Source organism: Hemicordylus capensis, chromosome 17 (assembly GCF_027244095.1).
Source record: "Hemicordylus capensis ecotype Gifberg chromosome 17, rHemCap1.1.pri, whole genome shotgun sequence".
NCBI lineage: Eukaryota > Metazoa > Chordata > Lepidosauria > Squamata > Cordylidae > Hemicordylus > Hemicordylus capensis.
In genome coordinates, this window is record NC_069673.1 from 15,432,819 (window position 1) to 15,453,123 (window position 20,305).

Here is a 20,305-nt window from a genome sequence, read left to right on the forward strand (position 1 = left end):
CCCTCCTAGATTCTACCAAAGACAACCACAGGGCTCTGTGGTTGCCGGGAGTCAACACTGAGTTGATGGCACAACTTTACTCTTTTACCTTTTACAAACAAGGATAACTTTTTCCTTCAAGGCTAGCAGTTATAGCACTCTTTTTATTGGGTTCCACAGTCAAACACAAGAGTTTATTGTTCTCCAAAGGACAGAAAGCCTGTCTAAATTAGTTCAAAGTGTTGGGTTCATTGGCCCCTTATGGGCAACAAAGAGATGTCTCTGTACCCAAAGAGCTTGCAGTCTCAGAGGGGCAATGGAGGAGGGGGAGGGAGAGGCGAGGCCAGGGAGGGAAGAAGGCAAGTGAGTGTTGAAAAGTTTGTTAGCGTTGCAAAGGAGCATTGAGAGGATGCACCAGACCAGCCGGAAAAGGTGGGGTTTGAGGAGGGATTTGAAAGCAGAGAGAGAGAGCACCTGGTATTTCTCCAGGAAGGGAGTTGCAGGCCTAAGGGGCAGCAAGGGGAAAGGGCCAGGGCAGCAAGAGGCCGAAGGAGGAGCTGTGTGGAAGAGAAAAATCACATGTCTTCCTTTTTGTTGTGCATTTCTTTTTCACTTCTTAATATTTCCATTTCGTTTCATGTTCCCGTTTGTTTTCATTCTGAATCTTTCACGTTCACATCATAACAGTGTGGCTTACTTGGAACAAGCAACTTTTGACCAGACTCTACTCCCATGCAGCAGCCGCCTCCTTGAAGCTGGTACCGGATTTCAGCACAAGCAAGCTGAGGAAGCTACAGCTTAGGGCAGGGATAGGCAGCGTGCCTCCAACTCTCCAGATGTTGCTGGACTACAGTTCCCATCATCCCCAGCTGTATAAATGGTGATGCTGGGAGTTGGAGTTCAACAACATCTGGAGAGCCACGTGTTGCGTACCCTGTCTTAGGGCCCCTTGAGGGAGCTCTGAATACAAGAAATGGCTAAACTCCAAGTCTGACATCCTGTGTTTTCACTTAAAGGTATTTCTCATGCAAATGGGCTTATTGCAAGATAAATGTATTTGTAAAGCTAAAGTTGTGCCATCGAGTCTATTTCGGCTCCTGGCGCCCACAGAGCCCTGTGGTTGTCTTTGGTAGAATACAGGAGGGGTTTGCCATTGCCTCCTCCCGCGCAGTTTGAGATGATGCCTTTCAGCATCGTCCTAGATCGCTGCTGCCTGATAGAGGTACCAGCGGGGATTCGAACCGGCAACCTTCTGCTTGTTAATCTGTAGGGTTGCCACATTCAAGCTTCCCAAATCCGGGTGGCCTGATTTGCACATTATGCAAATTACTCAGCAACTAATTTGAATTTTTATTTATTTATTTGACAGATTTGTATACTTTCCCCTCCTCCTCAGCCCTCCCATGTAATCGGATCCAGAGTAAAATCCGGGCAGGGCAGCTCATTTGAAATCCGTGTAAATCCAGATGGAATTAGCAGCCAGGTGCAGGAACCAAAATCCAGGGGCAACCCTAAATTCCGGGGGACATGGAACCCTATGTGTGTGTTAATCGCTTTTTTTTTTTTTTTTGCCAAGTAAAACTAGAGAGCTTTGTTCTATTTCCATTGTCCCTTTGATTAGAATAAGGGGTTGGGGTTTTTGTAATGCTGTGGGGCCTTTTAAGCATGACATAGCAGGTCATAATCTGACCCTCTATGCAGTAGCCATTTTAAATTACCCACTTGCCCCTTGAGGGTAAAAATGGAGTGTGGGACAAATGTCCATGCATTTGGGACAAACGGCCATGCAAAAAGTAAAAGGTCCGGATAAGGCCAGAGAGAGCAGAAGAGAGGAGGCCTTTCCCCCCCTTCGGCGGCTAGAGGCAGATGAACGATCCCTTCTTCTTGCTTCCCAACCCCACCCTGTTTCTTGCTTTGGATATTGCATGGCTCGGGAGTGTGTGGTCGGTGCGGCTTTTCTAAAAATGCCATTCTTCATCAATTGTTTCTGTTTTGGTACACCATGACAAGGAACAAGTATGCATAACCCTCAGGTATTACTGGTGTTTGCTCACGGATGACCCTAGGCAGACACATTCTCTTCACTCTTTTGTGCTGCAGTGAGTGAGGCATCAATGAGGTTGCTGGATAGATTTTGCTGAATCCACAGTGGGAGGTTCAGTTTGCCTAGGAGGGTTTGGTGGGCTGTGTGAAATCGTAGCTGTCAGGACTAACATCCTGCCAGTGGCTGTGCCCGGGGTCTCCCTTGCAAGGGTGTCGCTATAATTGAGCGGATGGGTCCAAAGAACCCAGGTTCCACTGCCTCCCTCTGTTCTTCATTATCTCTCCCACTCTGCTGAGCCACCACTAGGGAGAAGGGCAAACACAGGCTACGCTCTTGTGTTCCTTTTCTAGATTGGGAGCCCTTTGGGGCCAAGGAAGCATCTTGGTTGGTTGAAAAGCGGTATATAAATATTCATAGCAGTAGTCGCAGGCGTGCTGCCAGCTTCCTACGGGGGTCAGTGTGATCCATGTGTAAGGCCACCAAGACACAATCTTCACAAGGGTTCTGTAAAGCTGGCTAGGGTTATCCCCTTACTGCAAAGTAATGAACTCCTCCTCCCTGTCCTGTCCATCATAAGGAGTCCCTACATCCCCACTTAAAAGCCCACAGGAACCCTGGCAACAACCATCTGCGTTTAAAAGCTTATCTGGAACAAAACCAATTTAAAATTAGGCCCAGTCGATGTCTTTCATTTTGCAAGAAAGGATTGTCTGGCGTTGAGGGTGCCTGGTAGCTTCCATCCTGGAAGCAGATCTGAGTCCCAAAGCAACATCTAGCAGCGCTTGTGTTCATAATCGCTTAACAGTGTCCCATTCAGGAGCACAGGAACATAGGCAGCTGCCATATACTGAGTCAGACCCTCGGTCCATCTAGCTCAGTATTGTCTACACAGACTGGGAGCGGCTTCTCCAAGGTGGCAGGCAGGAGTCTGTACTGCCTGCATATAATTTATAACCCTGTAGGTTACCAAATCCTTGTGTGCAAATCTTTATAGATATATGATGTACAAACAACCACTTTGTATATAATTGTGCTTTGGTAACATACTGTATGCTTTGGTAGTTCATTGGTTCAATAAAAAAATCTTGTCCTAAAACAATAAATAAATAAATCTTGTCATATCATGGAGATGCTGCCAGGCAGGGAACTTGGAATCTAAGATGCTCTTCCCAAAGCAGCCCCATCCCCTCAGGGGAATATTTTACAGGGCTCACACACACAGTCTCCTGTTCAGATGCAAACCACAGCAGACCCTTCTTAGCAAAGGAGACCATTCATGCTTGCTACAAAAGACCAGTTCTCTCCCCCAGACCAGCTCTTAGAACATAAGAACAGCCCTGCTGGTCTAGATCAGGCCCAAGAATGCCCATCGAGTCCAGCATCCTGTTTCAAACCGTGGCCCACCAGATGCCTCTGGGAAGCCCCCAAGCAGGAGCTGATGAAGGCATGCCCTCTCTCTTGCTGATGCTCCCCTGCCACTGAGGCTGGAGGTGGCCTATAACCACCAGACTAGTAGCCATCAATATACCTGTCCTCCGTAAACTTCTCTAAGCCTCTTTTAAAGCCATCCAGGCTAATGGTCATCACCAATCCTGTGGCAGAGAATTCCATACATTAATTATGCGCTGTGTGAAAAATTACTTCCTTTTGTTGTTGCTAAATTTCCCAGCCTTCAGTTTCATGGGATGAACCCTGGTTCTAGAGTTATGCAAGAAGGAGAAAAATTGCTCTGTCCCCTCTTTCCACACCATGCATCACTTTATAGCCCTCTATCATGTCGCCCCTCAGTTCTCTTTTTTTCTAAACTAAAAAGCCCCATATTCTGTAGCCTTGCCTCATAACTCATAAGGAAGGTGCTCCAGGCCCCTGATCATCTTGGTTGCCCTCTTCTGCACCTTTCCCAGTTCTACAATGTCCTTCTTAAGATGCGGTGACCAGAACTGGATGCAGTACTCCAGATGTGGCCACACCATAGATTTGTATAAGGGCATTATAATACTATCATCTTTATACTCAATCGCCTTCCTAATGATTCCGAGCATGGAAATTGCCTTTTTCACAGCTGCTGCACACTGAGTTAACATTTTCAATGAGCTGTCCACCACGACCCCAAGATCCCTCTCCTGGTCAATCATTGGCATCTCAGACCCCATCAGTGTATATGTGAATTTAGGGTTTTTTGTCCCCATATTCATCACTTCATACTTGCTTACATTGAACCGCATTTGCCATTTTGTTGCCCACTCACCCAATTTGGAGAGATCCTTTTGGAGCTCCTCGCAATCTCTTGCGATTTAACTACCCTAAATAGTTTGGTATTATCTGCAAATTTGGCCAGTTCACTGCTTACCCCAACTTCTAGATCATTTATGAACAAATTAAAAAGCACTGGTCCTAGTACAGATCCCTGGGGGACCCCACTTCTTACTTCCCTCCATTTAGAGAACTGTCCATTTATACCTATCCTCTGTTTCCTTTTCTATAACACAGTTACCAATCCACACATGAACCTGTCCCCTTATCTCATGACTGCTAAGTTTTCTCAAGAGTCTTTGATGAGGAACTTTGTTGAGAGCTTTTTGGAAATCCAAATATACTATGTCAACTGGATCACCTTTATCCAAATGTCTGTTGACACTTTCAAAGAATCCCAAAGGTTGTTGAGGCAAAATTAACATTTGCAGAAGCCATGCTGATTCTCCCTCAGCAGGGCCTGTTCTTCTATCTGCTTAACAATTTTATTTTTGAGAATGCTTTCCATCAATTTGCTCAGCGTTAAGCTAACCGGCTTGTAATTTCCCGGATCTCCCCTGGATTCCTTTTTGAAAATCGGTGTTACATTGGCTATTTCACAGTCCTCTGGTACAAGAGCCTGATTGTAGGGATAAGTTACATATTAACAAGGAGGTTGGCAATTTTACATCTGAGTTCTTTAAGGATTCTCAGGTGAATGCCATCTGGCCTTGGTGATTTGTTAATTTTTAGTTTTTCCAGGCAATTTAGAACGCCATCTCACGTCACCGCTATCTGACTCAGTTCTTTGTCCCCGAGAAGCTCGGTTCAGGCACAGGCATACACTCAGTATCCTCTGCTGTGAAGACTGATGCAAAGAACTCATTTAGCTTCTCTGCAATCTTAATATCCTCCTTAATAATCCCTTTCACTCCCTCATCATTTAATGGACCATCTGCCTCCCTTGGCAGGTTTCCTGCTTATGATGTATTTAAAGAAGTTTGTGTTATTCCCCTATGTCATCATTACTTGAATATGAATTTACCCAGTCTATGTGTGGGTAATTGAATTCACCCATGATTTCAACTCTGTCTCTTTTTGACGCCTCCCTGATTTCCTTCTGTAACTCTCCGTCAGCATTTTGATCAGGAGGGTGATAGCACGACACTTCCTTCCAGGCCTTGTATGGTCACCCACAGGGTTTCTATGGAGGACTCCAGTCCACTTAGGTTTTCTGCCTTGTTAGATTTTATCCCTTCCTTAACATACAGTGCTACTCCACCTCCGAGGCACCGCTCCCTGTCCTTCCTATAGAGTTTATATCCAGGAATAACAATGTCGCACTGGTTGCCACTGATCTGCCATGCTTCCGTTAAGCCCCCTCTCTCTATGTTTTCATTAGCAACCAAGCACTCCAGCTCACCCATCTTGGCTCGGAGGCTTCTGGCACTGGCATATAAGCACCTGTATGCCGAATCTCTTACCTGGTGTGTGCTCTCTTTCTTCTGGCCATTTGATCTCTTTGACCAGCTAGCACAGCCTTCTGTCTGCTCTATACCTGGTTCCACTCGGTCCACTTCTAGTTTATCTGAAGCATTTATACCCTCACACTTTAAGGGATGGCATTTGACAAACCGGATACTGCCCAGCTCCTGCCAGCTATTCCCCAGGCATCATTTTAAAAGCTGCTCTGAGAACTTTTTGATTTTAAACACCAGCAGTCTGGTTCGATCTTGGTTCAAGTGGAGCCCATCCCTTTTGTACAGGCCTTGCTTGCCCGAAAATGTATCCTAGTGCCTAACAAATCTGCACCACCGTCTCATCCATGCATTGAGACCCCTCAGCTCTGCCTGTCTCACTGGCCCTGTGAATGGGACAGGTAGCATTTCTGGAAATGCTACCTTGGGGATCCTGGACTTCAATCTTCTACCTAGCAGCCTAAATTTGTCTTCCAGGACCTCCCGACTGCATTTCCCAACGTTGCTGGTGCTGATGTTCCCTTCCCCTCCATCAACATCTGCATATGTAAAGCGCTCACAATTGCAGACCACAGCTGTCAAACTCCCCTTCATTAGCCTTGCGAAAATGCGAGTGTTGAAGAAAACCGAATTACTGGCAATGGCCACCCCACACATCAAGGGAGAAGCAGCAGGGCATACCAGAAAGCTCAATTTTTCCAGGAAAAGCTGCTGCAAATAGAGAATGTTTTTACCCCGGACATAATTGGCGCCAAGGTAGAATGCAAAGCAGTAATCCGGGGGAAAGCAGAATTGGGTGTGAGCTGCTCCCTGATAGCTCACAGGGACTTTGGGGGTAAATGCAGCTGATATGTAGACTCGCACCCTCCATTCCAGAGGACAGACCCGACCTTAGGGCGGGGCGACCGGGGTGGTATCCCCGGGCCCCGCATTTGGAGGGGCCCCGCTGTGCCAGCGAGCGGTGGGCAGCCTCGCAGACTGCCCACACGCTCGGCTCCTGGCAGCGGCACGCACAGCAGCCACTGCGGCATCACACCGCCACGATATGTGCTTGCCTGGGGGAGGGGGGAAGCAAGCCCCGTGCCTGACGCAGAGGGCACGGCTCCACTCTGAAACAGGGCCGCGTGCTCCGTTGCAGAACAAATACCGGCAGCGCTGTGTTTACCGTGTAGCTGGGAGCTGCGTCCCCTGCCGTTTCAGAGCGAGGCCCTGCCCCCTGCTGTGTCTGACGTCAGAGGCTGGGGACGGGCCCCTTCGCCTCGCACCCCACAAGGGACGGCGCTGCCGGAGGAGATGCGTGCTAAAAGCCCTGTGTGTAAAAGTCCCAGGCAAGAGAGAAACTAAAACTGAAAGCCAAACAGCCACCAAAACAAGCCTTGGGGAAAGAGAAGGGGGGGGCCCAAACCAACAGACCCCAAGCCCTAGCAAAAACCAAACACAGACACCATTTCCTTCCTGGGTGCTGTTTTCCACCTCATGATCAAAGTGGTCATGGTGGCTCCTTTTCTTGTTGCCTTCTGTCAGTCCTTAAAATTCAGGTTTGGGCTCTTGATGGTTTATTTCTTCGGGGTGCGATTTTGGCATGCAAGGCAGTGTGGGGGAACCAGGTTCCGGCCACGGAAGTGGGAGGCAAGTTAGTTTCAAGCCCGAATGTCACAAGCCACTGCCATTCTGCTGCAGTCTCGACTTCGCCCCGTCGCCTTGCGTGGGAGCGAGCCCTTCTTCCTACAGAAGCAAGCCTCGGCCGGCTGTTAATGAAGCAAAGCTAAACCCGAGAAAGTTCCTCATTCTCCTTCTGTCCGTGGAGCTCTGGGAGTTGTCATGCTGCGATGGGCGCAGTGTTCCCTCTCACAGGGATTCCCAGATGTGGTGGACTACAACTCCCATAACCCCCAAGCAAAGGCTATTGCAGCTGGGGATTCTGGGAGTTGTAGTCAACAGCAGCTGGGAATCCCTGTTAGAGGGAACCCGAGATGGGGGTGAGGGAGCTTGGAGAATCCTTGGCACCCTTGCCCAACGACGACCCCAGGATTCCCCGGGAGAGGATGCCATGACAGTTTTATTGGCTGAAGGTCAGACGCAGCTGGTTCTGGAGACAGGCGCTCCGCTTCCCTTGAAACAGGCACAGTACCCTGCAGCCCTCTTAGAGCACCAAGTATGGGCATCTCTCTGACTTGCCACTTCCTCAGCACTCCTTCTTCCACGCACAGTGATTTTGCTTGGTCTTTGGAAGGGTGTGCTGGGGTTGTGTACTGCCTATTTAGGAGGGAAGCCCAGGAGGCCTCCGGAAGAGACAAGCCCTGTGAGTGAACAGTTTTGCTGCAGAGGTCTCTGTGCGTGGGGTTGAGCCTCTCAGGAGGGGCCTGAAACCACCCTGGGGGGCCGAATGGGGCCAGTAATCCCAGACCAGGATTGCACCAATCGGAGTTTTCCCGCCCTGGCCAGCCAGCGAATGCAGCCAGGTGAAGCAGGTCCTGGTGAATCCAGGACGTGGCATACAGGAGCTGCCACCATCAGCACCCTACACTCTGCTCAGTGGCGTGGGGAGGGCATGGGTGGCCCGTGTTCTCACGGGCAGCCTCTCCCCTGAAGAGGCTGCAGAGGTGAGCAGTGCCATGCAGGGGAGAAGGCGCCAGGGAGGTGGCCCCAGATGCAGGGGGCAGCACGGGCTCTTGCACCTTGTGACAGCTCCTGATTCCAGTTGCACAAGCTTTTTTGGAAAGTCAGAGGGAAGTTGCCTTGAATCAAGTTTTGCCCCTGCTGGGATTAAAATGAAGGAATTCCGGGCAGAGCTCCAACACCCCGAACGGAGAGGAGAGCTGGTCTGGTGGTAACCAGCATAACTTGTCCCCTTAGCTAAGCAGGGTCCACCCTGATTGCATATGAATGGGAGACTTGATGTGTGAGCACTGGGAGATCTTCCCCTCAGGGGATAATGGGGCCCGTCTTGGAAAGAGCAGAAGCTTCCAAGTTCCCTCCCTGGCAGCATCTCCAAGACAGAGCTGGGAGAGATTCCTGCCTGCAACCGTGGAGAAGCTGCTGCCAGTCTGTGAAGACAATACTGAGCTAGACAGACCAAGGGTCTGACTCAGTCTATGGCAGCTTCCTATGTTCCATCAGGGGGAGTTTGGGCTGGTACCCGCTGTACTGTGTTCTGCTCTGGGCAGATAACTTCTAACTCTTTGCCGCCAAACTTCGAGTCAGCTCTGTAAAGGAAAGCGAACTGTTTACATCTCCTTTTGTCTTCCCTTACCCAGTCTGTTTGTTTGTTCAAGGGAATCTGGCGCTAGACGTCATGTTCTGATCTTAAATGGGAGCACATTTTGGTCTGGGGTGTGGTCTAATCGCTGCCTGGGGGAGCTAGTCAGTACGCCTGTCCCCAGATGATGGGCATTTATAGCCTGTCCCTGTTGTACTAAAAGCAGCTTGAAAGAAAACATTGGCTGTCCAGGAATCAACGCCAGAGGGAAAACACAAAACCCACCCTTGTTGGAAGCACAAAGAGGCAGCAGCAGCATATAGCTGGCTTTCCTTATGTGGGGAAACTTGGGAAAGAGGAAATGGAAGCAGATTTCCTGGTCCTCCTCCTCAGGGCAGAACTGAGAAAACGGGATTTGAGCATTTTCAAGGGAAGCCCAAGGGCAGCTTCTCAAGGGAATTTTGCAGTTCGGATGAGCAGGAGGGAGGAGGAGCCGCCCTCGGAGCAAAAGGCCCCCTTCCTACCCTCACCTATCTTAAACAACCAGGGACAAGGAATATATATATATATATATATATATATATATATATATATATATATATATATATGAATGAGAGAGAGAGAGAACTCCTGAGAATGTGCAGAGTGCTCCCTCCTCTTCAGTCTTTTAACCAATGTCAGTTTCTGCTCCAAAGCAAGGATTTCAGGGCTGTAGCTTCAAACCAAGCACCTTAATTTGTTTGTTTATTTTAAACATACACAACACAGCCCTGTTTACTCAGAATTAAGCTCCACTGACTCTCTTGGGCATTCCTTCCCAAAGAGCAGGCATAAGATGACAGCCAAGCCGCTGGGGGAGGAGAGCTGGTCTTGCGGTCAAGAGTACGAATTGCCCCCCTCCCTGGCAGCATCTCCAAGTAGGGCTGGGAGAGACTCCTGCCTGAAACCCTGGAGAAGCCTCTGCCAGTCAGTGTAGTAGACAATACTGAGCTAGATGGACCCAGGGTCTGACTCGGTAGAAGACCACTTCCTAGGTATGTGTGTTTACTTGGAAGTCAGTCCCATTTGGGTGCAGCAGTGCACCTGAACTCCCTGGTAAGGGCTCAGAGGATTGCAGGCTGAGAACTTCATTCATTTCCGACGCAGAATGTGGGCACGGCAGGTGCCCGAACGAATGGCACCATCACCCTTGTAAGCTTTGAAAGGGGTCCTGGGGAGAAGGGGAGGCTGGCAGCAGCCAGCTCTCCTTTTCACAAAGCTTTGCATGGAGTGTGAGGAGAGGCTCTCCTCCTTGCTGTGCAAGCAAGGCTCCGAGCGGCCCCGAAGAGCATCTCCGTGCTGGGGGGAGCCATCTCCCTTCCCTGCTAACACCCCCAAAATCCGCCACCCGAGGCGACCTGCCTCGCCTGGCCTCACGAAAGGGCCGCTCCGGCCTTTGCATTGGGGATGCACCACCCTAAATAGAGCCATTTCGTAAACTGCCAGCAGGCAAACAAGGCGCGGAGCAGGAGAGATTCACTCTGTTTGGACAGAGTGCTGAGCCTACCAGCATCTCCTGCCTGCTCCCTCGGCATGTTGCAGAGGCCTCTGCCAGTGCAGCAGCTCTCCGGACAGAGGCTTGTCCAGAAACCCTACCACGGCTGATCCCTCCACTCATGCAGCCTCTTGCTCACCCTCAGCCAGCGCCCGGCTTTGCCAACAGCAGGTGATGAGTCTTTGCTTCCAGGAACACTGTGTGCTTTCAAGAGCAGAGAAATTCCACCTGGGAGTGCCCACGAGCTCCGCTTGAGTGCCAAAAAGCCAATCCTCCCCCCAGATATCGAAGCATGCTCCTTGTTTTACACACACACACACACACACACACACACACACACACACACACACACACACCCACACACACACACACACACCCTAAAAGGTAAAACCCTCCTTTAGAAACGTCAACAATTGCAAACTGTGTCACAGCCCAAACCTCTGAGCCTGGATGCAGCACCAGCTGGACCTCTGAACGATCCAGGGAGGCACCCAAGGAAGCAGCTCAGTTTGCTCCTCAGATTCATGGAGGACAAGGCTACCCAGGGCAATGAGTCTGCTGGCTATAGGCCACCCCCAGCCTCAGAGGCAAGAGGCCTCTGAATCCTGCTGTTGCAAGGGAGCAAGGGCAGGAGAGCGTCCCTGCCCTCCCCTCTTGCCTTTGGGCACCCCAGGGGCATCCGGTGGGCCACTTGGGGACACAGGAGGCTGGACTAGATGGGCCTCCTTGGGCCTGATCCTGCAGGGCTGTCCTGATGTTCTCTTCCAGCCCCAGCTCCTGAGAACTGCGTGGCCTCCAGGCTGGCCATTCATCAGGTAACCAAGTGCACAGCTCAGCCTGATGAATGGGCAGCCTGCAGGTGGCATAACTCTTGGGTGGGGCGGGATGAGAGAGGCGGTACCCAAGCTGCAGCCGGCCAGCAGGGGCAGCTGCACCTCCTCAGGCACCCCCCTGGCTTGCGAGGTCCGGGCAGGATGCTGCCGGGGTCTTGGCATGCGAGGCATTGATGTGCCTGTGTGCATTTTGCGAGAAAAGCATCTCATTGCGCTGGAGTCTCTTGCTCTGGCGTCTGAGTTCAGTGCGATAGAAAACGGGGTCCCTGTGGCCTTCCTCCTGGGACCACCATACATTTTAGCCTCAGGGCCACATTTCTGCTCTGGAGGACCTTCTCCCCTACATAACCTTCCTCTCCCCATCCTCAGCTTCTTATTAGCGCTTCCCCGTGTTGAGAAGCAACACAACAGCAGCACGTAGCTTAGGCTGCAACCCACTTCAGACCTGGTCTGGCCACTTCCTGCCTGAAAATGGAGGCTGGAGGGGAGGGGGGAGGAGTCTGGGGCCGCAGCGGGACTGGAACCCGGGTCTCCTTCCCCCCCCCATCCTTCGCGGCACCCTGTTGCTTCCCCGCTGCTCCGTTGTTCTTCTTCTCCCCGGCTCTGCCTCTGCCTCCCGCTTTTCGCCTTGCCCAGCAATTAAAGCTCCCCTTGCTGAAAGCGCTTCCAAGCCAAGCCTCTCGCCTGTTTTGCAACATCATCTCTGGAAACCGCTTCCCCCGGGCCGGAGGGAGCAGACCACAAGCTGGGCCACTGCCCCAGCCCTGCCCTCCCGGCCCCACCTGCACCAGACGCGCCTTCTCGCACTCCCACCTCCTCAACTCCTGGCACAGGGGTCTCTGCTCCGAGAAACAGGCCAAGATAATTGTCCCCCCCCCAACGCCAGGCACATCCTCCCAGTGAATTACACGCCCTCCCAGAGGAGAGGGAGGCTTGTGGTTCTCAGACGCCAGCCCCTCTTCTGCAGGGCAAATCTCTGTGGGCACAGAGCAGTTTGCCAGCGGAGGGGCTGCTGGCTCACCCCACCCCACCCCGACCCCACCTCGCCTCCAGGTCCTGGCCAAAGGCAAGCGCACGAGCACCGACCTTGTGGAGCACATTGCTGACACTTCCAACCACAGGTGCCCAGGAACTCTGCTGGGCCCCAGAAGCCTCCTTTTGCCAAGTAGCAGACGCTCCAAATCCTCGGCGGGAGGGAAGTCCACATGGCTGGGTGGAAAACCAGCAGCTCCGCCTGGCCTGTTCCTTGGGGACGGCCGTGCTCGGTCTCCTCCTCTCCGGAGCAATCAAGGAGCCCTTTTTGGCAGTGTCGCTGCGCACGGAGTGCAAAAGCTCTCTCCTGCCAAGGATTAATCCCACGCTCACTGTGGCGTCTGGTGAGCCGGGGAAGGCTGGGTGTGCGGCTCCTTCTGGAGCGGACGCTCACATGTGGAGAGAGCAGGCGGAGAGACAGGCTGCTTCGCTCTCTTTGGCAACACAGGGAGCCAGCCAGCCCAGTGACTGGTGCAATTTTCCGAGCAGGATTAGTCACCCAATGCACCCCTTGAGCCCAGGGAACTCATGGCCACAAGAGAGGGCAAGGTCTGCCAGTGGAGAAGGCACTTTAAAAAAATGCCACTGGGCAGATTTTCAGAACGGCAGGATATTTTTAGAAGACGGATGAGTTCTGAATGGCCTCCAGGTCCCGCTGAGAATACCCACCCAGGCGTTCATTTTTCAGAGCAAGCGTTCCTTCCTGTGGGCCTGGACATTTACGGCTCATGAGATGTGTGTGAAAGGTGGCTCTATCATGGCCTGTTAACTGGGAGAGCAAAACAGATGAGCTCCCGGGGACAGAGGCAGTCTACCAGGTGCTGGGGATCAACAGCAGGGGAAGACAGTTTGCACAGTGCATACATAAAGCCCAAAGCAGCACTCAAGTAGCTAACGGCATATGCAATTATCTCTTATGACGTACGGCCTTTGTGAGCCAACACCCTGAGAAAAACAAGGCTGGGGACCTCTAAATTAGGAACAGGTAGTGACTATGTATTTATTTACTCTGAGAGGGATGGGTTCTCCCCCCCACCTCGCTACCTGTTTTTACTTCCTGCTGTGTGTTTTTCAAAGAAGGCGCAAGTTCACCCCAATGCATCAATAAAGCATCAAAATGCCGGGGGGTGGGTGGGCTCACCTGCCGTTGAGGTTTCTGCCTGTCGCCATTGGGTGGGTCTTCAAGGGTCTCGGGCGCGCGGCATCTGCGTGGGTCGGAGGCCAAAGCGGAGAGCTAGAGTGTGTGTGTGTGGGAGGGGTGGGTGGTTTGGGTTTCCTGTTGCATATGGGGAGGCACAAACTGGAGAGGTCAGAGGCGGCTTCCTTAGCTCTGCGCAAACCGTGTACCGGTTTCAGAAGCAAAACGGCGTGGAGAGGAACAGAGAAAAGGGAAAAGGCTGCTGCCGGTCTCAGTTAGGTTAGCTGGGAGTGCCGGGAAGGGCCAGGAGGTTGCCAGGTACCCATGTGCCTGTTGGCTGAGTATGGAAAGTATCTTGAGGTGTGGCCTTCATAAATGGCTCCCGGGGCTCTTACAACCGAACTGCTCGATTCGGTCCCTTGGTCCAGAATTCACGCTTTGCTCTTGAGCGCCCGGAAGCAGCTGCTTTGCCCCGTGGTCTGGCCACACCCCTGGCACTCAAAGCTACACTGCGTCTGAGCAGGGAGGCTCCATTTTGCTCTCGGGGCTGGATGGCCAGTGGTATTTTGGAGAGGCTGCAGCTTTTCCGGGGGAAGGCCCAAGGTTCAGTCTCTGGCCGCATCTCCAGGTAGGGCCTGGGATAGCAAGAAGCCCCAGAGAGATGCTGCCGGCCAGAGCAGGCAATACTGAATTAGGTGGGCCAAAGGTCTGACTCGATAGAAGGTTTACTTTTGCACACACAGCGCATAATCAGCCTGTGGAATTCGCTGCCACAAGACATGGCGGCAGCCAGCAACCTGGCTGGCTTTAAGAAGGGTTTAGATAAATTCATAGAGGAGAGGCCTATCAATGGCTACTAGTCGGAGGGCTATAGGCCACCTCCAGCCTCAGAGGCAGGATGCTTCTAAATACCGTTTGCAGGGGAGCAAGAGCAGCAGGAGAGAGGGCGGCATTCCCTCACCCTTTGCCTGTGGGCTTCCCAGGGGCATCTGGTGGGCCACTGTGGGAAACAGGAGGCTGGTCTAGAGGGGCTTCCTTGGGCCCGATCCAGCAGGGCTGTTCTGATGTTCTTAAGGCAGCTTCCTATGTTCTCATCAACCACATGAAATGTGCTCTGGTCAACAAAACTGGAACGAGAATGTGGAAGGGCCATACCTCAGCTTGGCAGGCAGAAGGTCCCGGATTCAACCCCTGGCAGCATCTCCAGGAAGGCCTGGGAGAGACACTGGAGAACTGCTGCCATTCCGTGATCTAAGCAGACCAAGGGTCTGACTCTAGATTGGCAGCTTCTTTTGTGCCGTGCCCATGAATGCACCCAGTCATTGGTTGAAGGCCATTTGAACCCTAGGCCCTCACCCCCCCACCCCTTTTGGCTTCAGCCGAAGGTCTTTCGTTGGAGGCTCCAGGGGCCCAGACTGGGGGCTATGGCAGTCAGACCCAGACGCTGTACCCTTGGGGTCGATTCATGCATTAGAGATAGGGGTTTTCTCACATGTCCCCATGAGACGTTTTAAGTAAACTTTACTCCCTCAAAATGCTTTCCTGTTATTGCCTCATCTAAATTACTTAATCTGCAATTGTGGGAAATACCCCTTCCTGTATAGGCACGTACAGCTCTGTAGTAGTCCTCCCTCCTGCTCCCGGCAACTCCAACTTCCGTGGGGTGTGAAAGAAATGGACCCGTCTCTGTGAAGATGCACCTCAGATTAAGAAACTAGCCCGCTCCGGGCTGCAAGAGTCAAGATGCTTGTCTGAATCTGCGTCAATTTCCTAGGCTGCAAAGTCCATGGAGGTAAAAGGAGAAGGTTTGAGAATCGGAAGCACAACGGGTCACAGTTGTGAGTCGGCAGAAGTATGTCAGGAAAGTATGCTCACAAGGAGGGCAGGATCTGCTTGAGCTCTGTTATCTGGTGTTTCTTCTCTGGAAAATGTGCCAGTGTGGATTAGAAAGGCCATCAGCTTTACCAGCAGGATCTGCTGCTGCTCTAGGGCACCGCCAGTGCTGCTGGCCAAAGGGGGTACTGCAGCACTTGTCAGGAGCTTTGCTTTCCAACGGCCTGAGGCTGGAGGTAGCCTATAGCCCTCAGACTAGTAGCCATTAATGGACCTCTCCTCCATGAAGTGATCCAAACCCCTCTTCAAGACATCCCGGTGGTTGGCCGTCACCACATCTCGTGGCAGAGAATTCCACAAGTGGATTATGTGTTGCGTGAAAAGGTACTTCAGAACAGCCCCAATCTGAGGCAAGCCCCTGAGCCAGCTTGCCTCTCCTCACGAGAAAGCTGACCTGAAGAGAGCCCTTAGGCGGAGACAGCAGGAGGGCTGCACAACTTCAGCTGTGGTTGGACTGCGACTCTTACCATCATCCCTGACTGTTGGGCACCGTGGCTGGGGATGATGGGAGTTGTAGTCCCACAGCTGCGGGGGCAGGGCGAAGTTGTGCAGCTGCACTCTGCGGGGTGCTCAATCCTGCTCCCCTCGTTGAGCTCGGGTTCCCAAGGCGCCACCTGCAAATAATCCGAATAAAAAGCGACGACTAAAAAGCCCACCTGAAGTGCAGCGTTTGGTAGCCAAGTTGAAAGGAGGAGACAGAGAGAGACTCATCATCCCTCCCACACACAGCCCGGCTGAACGGTGTTTAAGCTTGCCTCCGGAATGCCGTGGGAGAGAGAAACGGAGGAAGATGCCGCCTTGCAAGAGGCAGGGTGTGGAATGCAGCCTCCTCTGACCCCGGAGTCCGAGGGGCCCGGTCTCTGGCTGCAGGTTGTCCCTCTGCCTGTGAATGGGCCAAGTGGCATCTCTTCCTCCTTGGCCAGGGAGTTCCTTTTGCTCGCCTGTCACGGGGCACCGAGCCTGTGTCCCCACCCTTTGTACCCACAAGGGAGGGGTCCTGAAATGACACCCAGCTTTATCACCCATCTCCAGCTAACTGCCGGGAAACGGTGCAGCTTCTAAACCAGGGCCTGTGGGCAGAGATTAGCTGGGCGTGGGCGCACGGGCTGGCACCCGATCCAGGAAAGAGGCGCTTTGGGGCTAGGAAGGGAGCTAAGCCGGGGCTGGGAGGGACCCCACTCCTGGACAGGGTGCTGCCGCCCCTGAAAGGTCAGATGCATCGCCCCAGGAGGAACTTGGAGCAACGCTCAGGTGGCCACGGTAGACAAGCGTGCTCCAATCCAGCCGCCCCTGTCAATACCTTCCTGGAGCAGGGCGGGGGGCTGGATCCCAGCCGAGATCACCAGCCCTGGATCCCACAGACCCTCAGCAATCTGAGCTTGTCACCCCCTTGGAGGAGCCGGGGAGCCCATGGCCTCAAGCAAGGTGCCTGTGCTGAACCCAGGAGCAGAGTCGGAAGCTGTGCCAGGATCAAAGCCCAGCACCCAAGGCCAAGGGTTCTCCTGGCCGCTCAGAGGCTTGATGGGTCTACTCAGGAGGAGAGGAGGCCAGCTCAGGCACTTCCTTGGAGCAGGGCTAGCCTCAGCTCCCGGAAGGGGCAGATTCAGCTCCAGGTTCCTATAGCCTCCCCCCCCCCCATTTGCAGCCACCCTTTGCTGGTTAAACGGCCCCCTCCTTCCGTTTCTTGTTGCTGCCTTGCTAGGCCTGGGTACAGACACTTCCTGCAGGCGACAAGCCACTATCGCACAGACCTCGACTACGACAATGCATCCAACTTGGGGCAGCCCTTGAAAAGAGCCCGGAAACTTTAGCCAGCCCAGAATGTGGTGCCTAGACTCTTGGCCCGTCTCACTCAGGATCGTCCACCCTGGCTGGCAGCAGCTCTCCAAGGTTGCAGGCAGGGGACTTTCTCAGCCCTGCCTGGTGACGCTGCCAGGGATTGAACCGGGGACCTTCTGCATGCCAAGCAGATGCTCTGCCACTGAGTTACGGCCCCATCCCCTAAGGGAATATCTTAACAGTGTTCACACATGTAGTCTCCCATCCAAATGCAAACCAAGATGGACCCTGCTTAACATAGGGAGCAATTCATACTTGCTACTGCAAGACCAGCTCTCCATTCTACGGCAAGACTACGGCAAGGTGTTTAAATATTGTCAAGGTTTATTTTGAAACAATTTCCCTTGTTTTGCACTGACAATTTTCATGGACACGTCCTTCCAAATACATTCCCAAAAGGACCAGGGATGCTAGTACAACAACTTCCATACACTACTCTAGATGGGTTCTCTTACAATGGCAGTGCTGTCCTGCCTCGCGGGATTTCCTTTCCTCTCATTTCCTATATAAATGACCACAAATATAACCACAATTACATAATAAAAAATAATTCACCCTTAAAGAGCAGGGGTTACACTAGCATTTAAATCTTTCTCCCATTTCTTGTTACAACTGCTAGTTATAGACTGCTATTCAACAAAAGGTTTGCAAAGTGGCTTGAGAGCGGAATAATAATAAGGTAGTTCTCTGTCCCCAAAGGGCTTACAGTCTGGGAGGGATGACGTGGTGGGCTGAAGAGGGGCCGTTGCTCTCCCCCTGCTAAAGAGGAGAGAGCCCCCATTTTCAAAGGTGGCTCTTGGCCCAGATAGCAGAGGTGGTTTCCAAACTGCGTGCCACCAGAAGGCCTGAAGATGGTCCTCTGTCCGCAAGGGGCTTACAGTCTAAAAGGAAATGCAAGGGAGCTCCCAGCAACAGCCACTGGAAAAGATGTTCTGCTGGGTGGGACAGGGACAGTTACTCTCCCCCTGTTAAAAAGCAGAGTGTCCACTTTAAAAGGTGCCTCTTTGCCCAGGCACATGTTATTGCCTCCGGTCTCCAGCTCCCCGGAAGCGTGCCACCAACTTCCTGGTAATTCAATTTCGGGTGCAGCGCATCTTTCAGAGGGCAATATCGTGTCCATCTAAGCTCATTAAGGCATGATCTGATTAAGAAAGAGGCTTGGATGAAGAGCCGAGATGCAAACATCCATGCCTGCCTCATCTTAGGTGGATACTCCAGCCAATTAGTTTTATTAAATGCGGGTTTCCCCCAATCAAAACATTTCCAGATCCTCGGTGTGGACAAAAGTCATGCTAACAGGAGGCAAACTGGAGGTACAGAGCTAGAGAGAGAGGGGTCACTTTTCCCTACTGCGTTGAAGGCTCACAATTATTTTTCGCACAGGAGCCCAAGTCCCAGAAGGCTCACCTATCTCCCCGGCCATCATGCTGTCCAACTGTTAAGGTCTTTTCTCCAAGTGCCCCACCACCCAAGGCTAGGCAGGGTCAGCACGCAAGCAGAGGGGACTTGGGGGGTCTGCTCTAGTCTAGGATGGCTGTCCCCAGAGAGAGACGCCAGGTGCCCACCTTAACGACTCGTGTTTGCTCTGAAAGGGAGGGTATACATCTCTTTCACCAGTTCTTCTCAAACTTGGGTCACCAGATGCTGTTGGACTACAACTCCCAGCAGCCCTCGGCCCCTGTGATGGAGGATGGTGGGAACTGGAGTCCAGCAGCATCGACTGGGGCCCAAGTCTGAGCAATCCTTGTCTTTCAGCACCTTTCACACTGGGCCAAAAATTCCCCCAAGAGAATATGCCGTTGAGCGCGGGAATGAAAGTGAAACTGACTTACCTGTTTTGGTGGGTCTCTGGCGGCTGTTCCCTGGGCCAGTGGCAGGAGTGCCGTCCAGACCAAGTCAGCACTCTCCAGCTGCCTCAGTTTCTCCACCCGGGCCTGAACCTCTCGGAGGGCGAGAGGAGCACTCGGCCTAATGGCTCCCATAGGGGCACCCTTACGTCCCTCTGCCTACTGTGCCAGCAGCATCCCAAATCCCAGTTGGACCGGAAGCTGGCGTGTGTGGACGCACCTAGACACCAGAGCAATGCCCCCTTTCCTGCCCCCTCCAGTCTGCCTGTGTGCCTCTCTTCCTGAGCATTGCCACATCTCTCTCTCTCTCTCTCTCTCTCTCTCTCTCTCTCTCTCTCTCGGTGCTGCTTTCTGAAACAGTCCCCAGGAGGCAAGCAGGATTTCTGCAGCCACATCTGCCAGGAGGGGGACTGCAGCATAATAGCACACACACACCTCCTAACACTCGGCTGGGTTGCCCTCATGCTTGTGGAGGGCAGGGGATGTGTCCTGAGAGTCCAACGCCCTTGCAGCCCCCCTGAGCTGGGCTGGCCGGGACAGATGCAGAGCCACCCTGCAGGTACAAGAGGAACATCCCTGGGGCTGAGGGCGGGGCGGGGGCTAGCCTGAGATTCCCCTCTCTTGCAGGGGCCTAGAGACCGCTTGCCTGACTCACCTGGGAGAAGTCATTTAAGCTGGGTAACAACTTGGGGGTGCCCTCTGGAGCCATGCTGGAGGTGGCCAGGTTGGGGGTCTGGGCCTCCAGCTGCTGACTGGTTATGCAGTCACCATGATACTCCAGTTCTCCAGGAGCCGTGCACAATAAAAACGAAGAGGCACCTTCTTGCCAGTTAAAGCGGAATCAGAATTAGAGGCAGCCCTTTGCAGCTTCAGGGAATGGAAAAACACCACTCTGACCCGCCCAGAAAGGCTCCACTTCCACCTCAGCTGTGCCACCTCCTGGTCGGCTGTGGAGTCTGGGTGTTCACAGAGGGCATAAGGAGGACTCAGCCCAAGCCACGGACTCTCTTCCAGGAATGGTCTTCTTCGGCCATGTCGAGAAACGCCACCCGCTTTGGAAACAGGGTCCAGGTGTCTGTTAGGAAAAGAGAAGTTCCCGTGCTGGTTTTTCTCGCTGAGTTAGGGTTGCCGACCCAGCAGGGTGGGCCGGGAGTCTCCAGAATCCTGGTCTTGTGCTGACTGATGGATTGATTAAGTGCCATCAAGTCGGTGTTGACATAGAGAGATTCTCTCCAGGAGGGTCTGTCTTCTGCTTGG

General features: G+C 52.7%; 1 protein-coding gene across 5 annotated transcripts in view; it reads right to left on the reverse strand.

The window, feature by feature from the left end:
- LOC128338747 (N-acetyllactosaminide alpha-1,3-galactosyltransferase-like) overlaps positions 1 to 19,879 on the reverse strand; it is a 50,399-nt gene extending 30,520 nt beyond the window's left edge. Inside the window, exon 1 of one of the 5 annotated variants that reach the window (XM_053281604.1) lies at positions 19,704 to 19,879. The gene's annotated coding sequence lies outside the window, so the exon portion shown is untranslated. Of the gene's footprint in view, positions 1 to 10,605; positions 10,740 to 12,385; positions 12,740 to 19,033; positions 19,610 to 19,703 lie in introns of those variants that run through there. The other 4 variants (XM_053281601.1, XM_053281607.1, XM_053281599.1 and 1 more) reach the window with 4 other exon arrangements.
- Positions 19,880 to 20,305: the final 426 nt, after the last annotated feature.